The 13,193-nt window shown below is 37.7% G+C and overlaps 1 protein-coding gene across 2 annotated transcripts in view; it reads left to right on the top strand.

Moving 5' to 3' along the window:
• extl3 (exostosin-like glycosyltransferase 3) overlaps positions 1-13,193 on the top strand; it is a 51,358-nt gene that overhangs the window by 16,818 nt on the left and 21,347 nt on the right. The gene's annotated exons all lie outside the window — the stretch shown is intronic.

Genomic DNA, 13,193 nt, shown 5'->3' with positions numbered 1-13,193 from the left:
TGTATTTGATCATATTAGACCAAAACTTTTTTATCGTGTTCAGTCCACTGCTTTAAAGGGATCATAAGTATCGGGATACATTCACTTTAATTTCACTTGTATCAAATTAATTGTGTAAAAATCAGTATTTGATTATGTATCCATTTGAGACAGTAACTGTCCAATATCTCAGATGCATTGAGCTTATACAGTAAGTTATTGTGTAATCATTCAAGATACTTTGTCAATTCTTTGCTGCAGACACTTTATTTTCTTCCCTGTTCTTTGGGTAGTCTAAGTTTTCTTCTTTAGCATGTAACTATCTTTAGCATGCACTATCAGATTTAAATCTGGAGTTTGGTAAAGTCAGTCTAGAAGATTTAATATTTTTCTCTTAATGAACTCTTTGCATCTGCAGTTCTTCTTTCTCCACCCTTTGACCTTTGTATTGGTATCTTATCTATGCATTTATAGTCATTAATGATTTTACCTCTTTGTTAAGGCTTTTAAAAATGGCTTTGTACAGTTGTTCTCAACCTAGGTTTTACTTAACCTTGTCTTCTTCTTTTTGCTCCGTCTGAGTTCTTAATTTCAGGCTATTCAGTTTTCTGAGACCTTTTTAAAATTTATTTTCGGCTCATATAAAAACTGAGCTTGTAATTGGTGTAAATGCTGTACAAATTAGTGTTTCAGGACTGCCCTCCTTTGCACGATGAAATATAACCCATTTGACTTACGCAAAAAGAAAATTGCTGAGTAACTGTGGGAGTTCTCTGATAGTGTTATTCCCATCTGTGTCTGTTCTATAGCAATCTTAAGTCACTATTAAGAGCTGTATTGTCAGAAATAAGAGAGAAAGTAGCAAGCAGAGGAGTGACTGTATAAGGTTCTGTTTAGTTAAATTGTTGCAAATAACGTACTTGAGGGTATTTTTTAAACTACCTAAAATGCATTATTTCCAACAACATCAAAAGAATGCTGGAAAAAAAAGTCTAATCCATAAAGCAGATCAGTTATAAGTACCTGTGAGCACTGGTAGTTAAGGTGCTTAGAGGTCGTGCTGGAACAAAAAACCAGTATAGACAGGTATTCCAGGAACATGATTGAGAACCACTGACTTAGTATGTGTCAAAATAGACTGCTGTTATTCCTATCAGAAGTTCAGCATTTTGTGACTAAACTTGACTCCATTTTCTTTTCCAAGGCCCAGCACAGTTGATATGATCTGATCAGCTATGCAGTCGGTTTTAAGAAAAAAATAGTTCCAAGTCTGTGTGAGTAAATACAGGGGAATCTTTCTAAAATTGAGATTAGCAGGAATGTGAAAAGAAGTGAACGTGATGTTGGAGAGGGAAAGCTATCCTACACATACTGTACATGTCTTTAAAAATACTAAATTATCAGTAACAAGAAATATAGGTTATATGTTGTTGGTTGCCTGTGCTGACCACCAGCTAATTGAGCTCCAAAGTAAATATGTTTAGTGGAGCATCACTAATCTTCCTTGACAACCACAGAAAAGAGACCTCTTTTAGTGAACAAGATGGATACACACTACCTTGCAGTAATCAGGAACATTCACAATACTGACTCAAGATGAAGAGCTGCATGTGCAGTTTGTGAAACAAATGGGTACAACTGAATTGTTCAGTGTGGAAAAATGGAGATGAAAGCTGAATAAGACGAAAACAAACTGTTAAGGAAGTGGACTGTTTCCTCTCCTTATGCCACCTCTGCTCCTTGTCTTCTAAATTTTCAGTAACTCTTCATGAACCCATTTATTCTACACCATGACTCCTCGGCAGTGTAACCAGCTACCTGCAGTAATCACGACTGATTAATTCCTGACTGCTGTTTGGAGTCTGTTTGATATATTTATGTTGTCTTTATACTATTTCATTTTACCGAGTATTCACACTGCACTTTGAGTTTGTGTACATACATGACTGTTACTGTAAAATCCATGTGAATTCAGGCTTCTAAAACTAACTTCAAGCAGTAATCAACAGTGGGCCAAGCTGACACATTCTTTTCATGGCCAAGGCCATTTTTCAGTTTTAGCATATGCAGCATGACTTTCAATATGTGTTCACGAGTAACTATGATCCTGTTGCATTCATTGTACAGTTACAGGCTATTTTGTATTTTACACAGAAGAGTTTAGTCAGAGATCATATACAGTATGGCTGTCAAATCATATGACCAGTTTACTTTATTCAGTCACGGACTATAATTCGCAAAGGTTTCTGTTCCTGTGATTACACCTGATCTTCTAATGTAGATATATGCTGCATCATATGTAAAATGTGTACTTTACGCACACCTGGAATTTGATTGGCTCGTATTTGGCATTGTTTTTTAAGGTAGCGGTTTGCTTTTAAGAGTCCAGAGAACCTAATCTATCCTATTTATACTGAGTATCATTCCAGTTGGCCATGCATATTCAATTAAATATTGTTTGAATGCTTTTTGCCATTTGATGGCCAAAATATGTGCCCTATACACCTGTCATGAGTAAGTTTAAATCTTGAATATGAGGTAGTGTTTTGCAGTGTTTCAGATCTTTAGTTCCTCTGGTTTGAAAATAGGAAAAACTGTAAGCTCACTTAGGGAAAAATTGTGACTCCTATGGTGAATGTGGAAATGAAGATCTATGACTATGTGACGTTTCATGAATCCTGCACATTGTGCTGGGAGGATTTAATGGGATAGATGAAAATGATCCAGATCTTCATTTTGATGGGCATGTTGCAGCCATGGTTTTTAAGACCGCAACTTGTAATGAATCTTGCCAGACAGCATGCCATACTTAGTATATCAGGTTTCACTGTTCAGCCTCACAGTCACTTAGAAAATCCGAAAACTTTTTCATTACTGGTATAGTCAGGCAGGACTACTTGCCAACTTGTGTTTTTCAAATTGTGCTCTGAATGAAAAGGATTTTAAAAAGGATTATAAAACTGTCTAATGTCAATATACAGTATACCATGGAATACTGTGTTACAGATTATCACAGATAATTGTCAAGCATCTAATGTTAAAAGGTTTAGAAATAAGGCCAGTCAAGTAATTAGCTTAAGAAACACTGGACATTTTAATGAAAACTGGAAAAGTGAATTGAAGAGGTTGGAATGAACTGTTGATGCCAATGGTACAGGATAAAAATGTGGAGTTCCAAGACGTTTAATATCTGTGTTTATGTGAAGTTGTCTTTTGTAATGTTTTTAAACCATCGGGATGCTGAAGCATGTTATGAGTACACTTTGCCTAACAGATCTCTGTTAAAATGAAACCATGCTGCTCCCTACTCTGTCTGCGATTCTTGAGCCAAAAGAGTAAAAATGGAATCACTCTTACAGTTGACATCCTCTGCAGCCTCTCAATGAAGCCCTTAGTTTTGATATCTGCTGACAAGTTCTGTGGACTGTCATTTAGTCCTGCTTCTGAAGTTGCGCCAGAAAGTCAAGAGAGACTTTTTACTACTCAGCAGCTTTCCAAATGCCAGAGCTTTGAAGAATAGAGGTTTTGTTTGCTGTCATAGTTGAGCCTGGAGGAGGCTATTGGCGTGATCTCTCTTTAGCCACATCTGACTGAGTGTGCACATATGTCCAGAAGACAAACCCCAGGCACTGATCCACAGGTTTGTCCCTTGTCAGACAACAGCAAGACAATTGTATTCTACAACTGGACTCTGGGTGCTACAGTATGGTGCTACCAGGGCTGTCTTTTCAAATGCACATTACAACTCTGGATGAGTTCAGTGATGATGAGTAAAGGTTTTAGGATTATTGAGAATTGCCTGTTAACCGCATGTAGAACAGCATTATTTTTGTTAGAAATGCTGTTTAGAAAAAAATCGAAAGCCTCCTTTCTTTCAGCTGTATTGCTAACCACGAACAAAATATGCTTCACAACAATGAGCTTTGAAAAGTTGAACCAGCATTTGCAGTTACTTGTAAATTGTTTATAACAAATTGTCTCAGGAGCTAGAAGGAAAGCTAGGCCTCTGAAATTTACTTTAAGGAAGAGGTGTTTACCCAAACCAAGTTTTATAAATTAGTCTTGTAAACTACCCTTGATTCTCATTCTCTGAGAATCCCATTTTTTCTGGGTTTAGTTGTAAAAGTTGATTTCATCTGGCATTTAATGTGTCAATGTTAAAAAAAGAAAAATGGACTTCTCTGTACTTTCTGTGTGAGCCTGACTAAATACTGGCTTTTAGTTTGAGTGAGGGAGTTGAATGCCATGAACTTTTCATGCAGAGGTGCTAGTACAGTATTTGTAACCAGAAGTATGGGTTTTGAACTAGGTGTTACTTCCAATGGAATTACACCTTAAAACAGGCATACTTCAGATAAAACAGATTTTTAAACTTATGTGCATAAAATACAAACCTTATCTTTAAAAAGGTTGGAAATGTATTTTGTAGGTCATTTTGCTGACAAGTTTTCATCCTACTTACAAACCTCACTGGTCCCATTTCATCTCGGTATGTCTGTCTCAAGTGGCCAAAGCAACAGGAAGGCATACTGAATTGAGATGTTCTTGTTCGGTATACTTTTATCTCACCTTTTAAGTGGATAAGTAAATATGTGTTTGTGTTGCCTGTCTCATCATGTGGTTTACTTCTGACCTGAAAAAAACTGGACAATAGGATCAAAGTGAGATTTCAAGACTGTGAAAAGTGTTGGCATGTTGTGTATTGCTATGTTTTGTCATTTAGAATTTAAAATTCTAACCACATGTATGTTTCATGACATATTTCACATGCGGAACTGTAACTGGGCTAAGCTTCAATACGTTCATCGACAGTTGAAGTAATTAAACACAGTTATGCAGATTTTACATGAACCAAACTGTACATGAATTACATATATAGGGCCATGTTCTGTAAGGATTTAATTTGTCTGCTGAAAGACAAATTAAATCCTTACAGAACATGCCCTTATTTGGGGTCAAAGCTGAGAGCTCTACTTAATTCTCGTTTGCATAAATTCGATAATCTTTTCTTAACAAATCTCTTATTTAGTGTAATCTGCAGGAAAAAGTGCAGCACGATATGGGAATCCCTTTGATTTAAAGGAAGGGTTATGGATTTTCAGCTTAGCAACCAACAGTATAGAAACTTTTGCCACACTTTATCTTGTCAGTGAGAAGAGCACTTCAGCAGCTGAGCTGATCCAGCTTAAAGTGGAAGCAGGTGTGAGTTCAGAGAAACAGTGTTCACAGGAGACTGTGAAAGAAAGCAATTTGACTTTACAAAGATGGAACATCTGTGGCCTTAGCTGTAGCAGTTTTTATATGTCGAGTTATAAAAAAACCCTCTTTGGATATGAGAGTTATGTGTTCCATATAGGATTGTTTGTTGAAAAAAATTCAATTTAAATCTAATTTAAAAAAACAAAACACCTCCCAAGACCTTCCACTGCAAATATTCAGTAACAGATGGATTTTTAGTCTGTACTTGGAGACATTGGCTCGAAGAGTGCATGGCAGACAGATGAAGCAGAAACCCAGTTGCTCAGTTCAGTGGCAGATGGCAACAAGAGAGGTTAGAGCCAGTTAACCCTTCACATCCCGTATTACATCAAGGACAGCATAACACTCAGACTTCATGACAATAAGTTGCTCAGTCTAATTGTGTGAATGATTAACAGTGGAATTCAGCACTTGTTTTTGTTTTTATTTTGTTTGTAGATATTGTTTATATGTTTAAATGCCTTCTTACATATGCCAAAAGCCTTTGGAAGTAAATTAAGACTTATTGTTCAGTGTTTGGTTTTGATGAGCAGGTGTTTACATACTGTTCAGAGTGAGTGAGAAGTGGAAGAGTGGTATTTATTAAACAACGCTAGGGAAGTGAGCAGGAATGCAGTTTTGTGGCCTGTCCATCTTGAGCACAGAGATATTATTGTGGAAGAGCTGGTATTCTCTCAGGATAGTTGCGCGGTCTGCAATGGCTGGGATGTACAGTATTGACCTTTTCTTGGGAAGCTCAATTTCAAGGCATTAGTCTCCAACTGAAATGTGAACTGCTTTGAGACTTGTGAGTCCTCAGTAGGAATTGTAAGGTTGATTGCAGTTCACCGTTAATTCTTGTAGGTTTGAATTAGAATTTTATAGTACAGTCTAGTTGCATTTCAGCATTTTGTGCTCCATATATTGTGAACATTTTGAATGTGTGATCTAATTTTGGTACATTTGCATAGTTGCATGGTATTATGTTTGATGATACTAATACATTTTTATTTTGTTCCTAAATGTGGATCCTGTATGTTTCTTATGCACTTATTTGTTTTAGTTTGTTCAGCTGTTTAGGCTCTGTAATTAACTTATGTACTCTGTTTTATCTGAAGTACCTGGAGAACACTAGAGTATGTGCATATTTTCATTGGTTTTCTTTTGTATATTTCCAAAAAGTGTGTATCAATTGGAATTCACAGTTACACATTTTAAGTAAAAATTTTTAATTAAACCTTGAATGTTCAAACTGAATGATTTTATACTAAAAGAAGTTTAAGTAGCAGTTAAGTGGCAGTATAAATATTCACCTCCTTTGTGGAAGCAGGTTTGGCAGCAATTACAGCTGCAAGTCTTTTTAGGGAAGTTTCTACAAACTATCCACAGTGTATACCATACATTATTCATCCAAGTGTTGTCTTAAGCTCTATCAAGTTGGTTTGACGATTGTTGATGCACAATAATTTTTAATTACGTGCAAAATATTTTCTTTTAGACTCAGGTCTGGACTTGGATTAAACCACTCACAAACATTTACTTTCTTCTTGTTAAGCTACTGTATGTTTGTCCTGAGTGTCCTGAGGACAGTCTCAATTGTCCTGCTGAAAGGTGCTTTTACAGATTGAAGGAGGTTTTTCTTCAGGGTTTGACTATACTTTGCTTCATCCATTGTCCTCTCAGTCTTGACAAACATCTTCCCAGTCCTTGAGGATGAGAATGGCCCCATAGCATGTTACTGCTACCACTATCCCTTGACATTAGAGATGGTGGTGACTGAAAGATGCACTTTACACACTTTACTTGGTCTTATATGACTACATATCCTTTTGCCACATTTTTGCAGTGCCACTTAAATTCTTAAATCCTTTGTTGTCAACCCCATATCTGATTTTATGTGTTTTTTTCAAACACAAATTTCTATAATACTGTGTTTTGCAGAAACACAACTATCTTGTTATAACAAATATGATTGTACTTGTAGTCCAACAATGTGGTGTAACTGGGATATTGTTAACTCATAGACATTTTCTTACCTCTCATCTATTTTGAACTCTCATCTCATCTGGAGTTCTTGAAAATTCAGTTTTTTTTATACTGTTTTCCTGACCTGTACCTTTGTATATCTTCAGCCCAAGGTTGTTTTGAAAGCTCCTTGGTCTTCACAGTTGAATTTTTGGTTGACATTCCCTTTCTCACTGAGTGCCAGAGACAGGTGTACAGTATTTGTATTGAATTACAAATGTGAACCACTATATATTGTACACAAACATAGGCCATTCTCTATCTCCCTGACAACTAATTGTGTAAAATTACTTTGATAAGTTGCGCAATTAGACAATTAGTTGTCAGAATCCTCAGAAGAGAATAATTACTTTCTTAGGCTCTGTATCAATAAGATTATTAAATACAAATCATATCTTGGTGAAAAAGATACTAAAATAATTTGACTGAAGAAAAGCTGATTTTTTTTCAGCTGTGGTGAAGATTCATCTTACAGTGTTAAACGGTGCAGAATTCAATCTAAGGCATCAGTCTTTGTAAGACCACTTACAGTGGTAGTTTGTAGACAGACATATTGAAAATTGTTACAGCTTCATATTTCCTATTATTTGGGTGATTCACCATGTAATATTTGTGTGCGTCAGCAGTGAAACTGCATGTTGATTGGCGGAGGGCTGAGCGGGAATAACGGTTACTCAGGGTCACAGGTCATAGTGAATGTAGGAGCTAACGGGTTCGGAGTTACAGGTGAAATACAGAGTTTGTTCGAGTGTCACATTGTCGTCCTGGGTTGTTAATTTCTACACTATAAGGGTACGAGAAACAAGACATGGTGTCAGAATAAATAGGATTCACGTCAGGACAAAAGATTTAAAATGAACGTCGCTGGAATTCCCGCACCACGAATGGATTGGGAGGCGCACAACCTGCCCGCTGCAAGCAGCATGTGGAGCTCATGTTTTTGGGTCCGCTCAGGAAGACAGGACAGGAAGAGCAATGCAGTTATCTTCTCCTGTGGGTCAGAGAAAAGGGCAGAGACATACTGTATACAACACATGGACACTCGATGAGGAGGAGGCAAAGGTACTCAAAACCTATTATGACCGTTTTGAAGTGCACGTTAAGCCTAAAACAAATGTTATATTTGCTCAATATAAATTTCACGAGAGAGTACAGGGAGCTAACGAACCGTGCGAACAATTTGTAACAGAGCTGCGGCTCCTTGTGAAAGACTGTAATTACTCTGATAGCGAGGAGATGGTAAGGGATCGCATCATTTTTGGAATACATTCACAGAGAGTGAGAGAAAAGCTGTTGAATGTTGGTTCTGAATTGATGCTAGACAGGGCCATAGACATCGTTAGTTCTCACGACTTAGCACAAACCCAGCTGAGAACGATGGGCAGCAGCGCGAGCAGCGCGAGCAGCGCGAGCAGCCCGTGCGAGAGCGCGGTACTCGCAGTTCAGCGGGAGGCGCCGAAACAGGCAGCTCGCGGAGTGTGCCTTGTCAGGGCTGAGAAACCCGCCCGAACTGGAGACTTGAGACCGGAGTGGGGAGCAAAGTGCCAAAAACAGTGTGGCTACTGCGGAAATAAGGCTCATTGCGAATAGGACGTTTGCCCGGCAAAAGGCCAAGCAGTGCCTAAAATGTGGAAAATGTAACCACTTTGCAAAAGCGTGCCGCTCCAGACGAGCAAAAGGAGTGCACTCCGTGGCAGAGAATAAAGCAAGTGGTGAATCCGAAAAAACGTTGAGCTCTACGTCGATTCAGTGTCACATGAAAAACAGACCTCTGACACTGAACAGATTTTCGTAGACATTAAAATAAATGCACAAAAGGTTATAAAGTTTAAGTTAGATACAGATGCTCAAGTTAACGTCATTCCTCTGCATGAATATGACAAGTTTAAAAGTGACGTTGTGCTACAGCCCACATCTCGCAGACTGTCAGGGTATGGCGGCGAGACACTTGCTGTAAAAGGCGCATGCACTCTGACATGCAAGTACAAGGACAGAGAAATGTGTCTGGACTTTTATATTGTAGACACTCATGCACCTCCAGTACTCGGACTAAAAGCATGTTAAGACATGGACCTTATTAAACTGGTCTTATCTGTGACCACCCCCCCCACTGAGACAAAGCCAATCTTACAAGATTTTGCAGATGTCCTTACAGGAATTGGGCTTTTTGCAGGTGAATGCACTATCCACCTCAAACCAAATGCAGTTTCTGTAGTATACCCACCGAGATGCATACCTCTTGCACTCGGAGCCGTCTTAAGGAGGAGTTGCACAACATGGAGAAGTCCGGCATCATTGCCAGAGTCACAGAGCCAACGGAATGGGTTAATGCACTTGTGGTGGTGGAGAAACCTCGCACAGGTAAACTCCGAGTATGCCTTGATCCAAGGGATCTGAACAAGGCTATCAAACGTCCACACTACCCCTTGCCAACATTTGAGGACATCAAAGTTGGCTGGGGCACGCTATTTCAGTGTCCTGGATGCAAGGTCAGGTTATTGGGCTGTCAAGCTCAAAGAAGAGTCATCAAAACTAACCACGTTCAACACGTTGTTTGGGCGCTACAGATTCCTACGCTTGCCCTTTGGGGTAATTTCAGCTCAAGATGAGTTTCGGCTGAAAATCGATGAGACATATGAAGGCCTCGAAGGCGTTACAGCGATTGTTGATGACATCTTGGTCTATGGGAGAACCAAGGAGGAACATGACAGGAACCTTCACACTATGCTACGAGGAGCGAGGAGTCTGACTCAACCCAGAGAAAAGCACGATCTGTGCCACTGAAGTCAGCTACTTTGGACATTTCCTCACCGTGGAGGGGATCAAGCCAGATCCAGCTAAAATCGCTGCTGTGAAGAACATTGAACCTCCCAAAGACAAAGAAGAGCTTGAAAACAATACTAGGCATGGCAAACTACTTACAAAAATTTCCCCTAGCCTGTCTGACATCAACGCCCCACTGCGTCACCTCCTAAAAGAATCCAGTGAGTTTGTTTGGGATGCGCAGCAGGAAAAGGCTTTCCAGAAGATGAAGGACCTTATCACAAGGGAACCAGTTCCAGTTCTTGGATACTTTGACCCCAGCAAAGAGCTCCGACTTCAAGTGGATGCATCACAGCAGTGCTTGGGTACTGTTCTGCTACAAGAAGGCAAGCCCATTAGTTATGCATCTAAATCCCTCACAGAAAGTGAAACAAATTATGCTCAGATTGAGAGAGTTATATGCTATCCTGTTTGGATGCAAGCATTTCCATCAGTATGTCTACGGTCGTCACGTTGTTGTGGAAAATGATCACAAACCACTGGAATCTATCATGAGGAAACCATTAGCAAATCTGATGTTTCAGACTTAATACTCAAGGGCTAACCTTGAATTCAAGCCTTCAACCTCGCCTGTACTGTCTGTATTTTCCAGGATAATTCAAGATGTTTAAGAGCACATCCATTAACATGGAAAACATTTCTGGCTTAACTGTATGTGATATCTTGAATGATGAAATCTGAGGTTCTGATAATTTTTTGCACAGTCTGTCAGAACAGATGCAGAGTTACAATGGCTTAGTTGCTCATCTGTTGGGTCAATGTATTTTGGCTCTCAGTTATGACAAAGTCATTGTATTTTTCAAAAGATTTGGATGCATTTAAGCCATTAAGAATAGAGACCCTTTTCCCTTTACCAAATATGAATATTTTTATCGGTAAATGAGAAGCTGAAGCCAAAGAATATAAGTTTATATTTCTTCATATTTTGAAGTCTTTATTTTATGTGTTTAGTGTCTGGAATGTTCATAATATGTTTACTTTTTAAAATGAAAATTGCAGACTGAAGATAGCAAAACCAAATTGAAACACTATGTATAAAGAATTCTTTACAGTATATTAAAAACCAATGCACCATTGTGACAGGTTCTCAATAAATGGAGTTCAAGGTCTTACTTAGAAGAAACTTTCCACACTAAATTTAATATTCTGTCCTTATTTGCTTGACTTCATATTGAGGTTTCTAGGTTGATATTCATGAATATAACTATGTATACCCTTGTATTGCATTGCCCCTTAAAGACAAATTCATAAATCACCTATAGCCAGACTTCAGAATATGAAAAACGTAATTAAAAACATAATATCTTAGACTTACTTAAGTAGCTACTTTGTAAATAATGATATAATAATGTTATAGTTTTCTTGAAAATATCCTTAAGTTGTAAGATGTTTTGTTTAAAGAGAGCAGAGCTACTGAGTGAGAATCAAATAGGTTTTTGTATCTTGGAATTGGTGTGATACCAGGTTTTCTGGGTTCTGCTCAACTCTCTGTGGAGACCCAGGAATCTTTGAAAGCTAAACCTTGTAAAGAATCTCATCATTAAGTCAGTAAGCAACCTGACGAGTTAGCAAAATACTTTGAAACTCCATTATCTTGATTGCTTAGCAGAAAAAAGCGGCCTAAACTCACTTTGCTAAATTAACACCTATTAAGACAATACAAAAAATACAAAATACAAAAAATATACTAATGTATTAGTTACTAAAACTAACAAATGGGTACATGTTTTTTTTGTTACATTATTTTGTATTTTCATTTTCACAATATGGTTTGGAAAAGTAACAAAATCTAAAAGTTTTATGAATATAGACCTTATTGTGATTAATATTTCCGAATTCTTTGCTATCCAGTTTTATCTTGATTTGCAGTGTGCTGCTGACAGGATTTCTTTCTGCCTAATTTGTTCATGTTTTAGCATCTTACTCAAGGCTTCCTGCTTTGTGTAGCTATTGTGCTGTAGGTCTGTATCCTGTTTACTTCAAGAGAGTTATGACAATGTACATGTATGAAGACCACATATCAGTTATGTAACCAATTACGATGAGGAGCTTTTTACAACTATTATGATGCTTTTGAAAAATTGTGTTGATTTTACAAGTATGTTACTGATAAAACATAAAGTTAAACATGAAATACAAATATTTGGCAGCTGATAAGAGGTCTTAACTGCACCTGTTAAGTTTATTCCTTCTTTTATCCCTCTCCTGTGGAACTGTCTACCAACAGATATCAGAACTACACCCCAACTACCTTCCCACAACCATGGAGGTGTTACTTTCAACACCTGTGATCATCTCTCTCCCCTGCATTTAATCTCATTCTTTATGTCCACTTTTGCAATGCCCCATTTTCAGTAAATTTCTAAATGAGTTGTCAAGCTGTATTCAAGTCCCAATTCCCAAAAGCCAAGTCTCCTGTTACTCCTGTACAATGTCAGTTGTGAAGCCTTCATGTCATATGTTCATTAATAACAATAACAAGGTGGCTTTATTTTCAGAACAAATGTTCAGTGGTCAAAGACCAGCTATAAATTGCTTTACATTTCCTATTAAATATCTAATAATTATATCAAATAGATTAATCTCTGAAATCTAGTAAATAGAAAGAAAAGTTAGAATGAAAAACAGAAAAGACTGAAGCCAAAAAGACATTGAAAGATGGCTATAGCCACCAGGATAGGACATAAAATCCTGAAAAAAAACACTGGACTGCTCAAGAAAAAATGAAAAACAGCACAAAAGATGTGCAGCCACAGTATAGGATCTTTGTTTCTGACTATTATTTAACTGCAGCTTCATGACTGGCAGTGTTTGAATTAGTGAACCTTCTGTTCTATTGCATTTCTTCAGCTGAACTGTTCAATGTGCATTTCATTTTTATAAAGTCTTAACTCCTGAGTCCCAGCAGCCAAATCTCAAATCACTTCTTTCAAATTTCAAATCTTAGAAAGAAGTCAAGTTCAACTCTCAAGCTACATGTGAACAGCTCTGCTAAGGCTAACCTGTATTTGGAATCTCTAGCCCCTCTTATTTGCTGTAGTACTTGTTCTGTGTTTGGAATATTGATATTGCTGTACTGTATCCTATATACTATGTTTATCTTTATTGTACTTTATGCACTTTTGTTT

This window comes from Lepisosteus oculatus, chromosome 2 (assembly GCF_040954835.1).
Source record: "Lepisosteus oculatus isolate fLepOcu1 chromosome 2, fLepOcu1.hap2, whole genome shotgun sequence".
In the NCBI taxonomy this organism is placed as follows: Eukaryota; Metazoa; Chordata; class Actinopteri; order Semionotiformes; family Lepisosteidae; genus Lepisosteus; species Lepisosteus oculatus.
The sequence above is the reverse complement of the archived record's forward strand: the minus strand, read 5'-3'. Positions and strand labels throughout refer to the sequence as shown.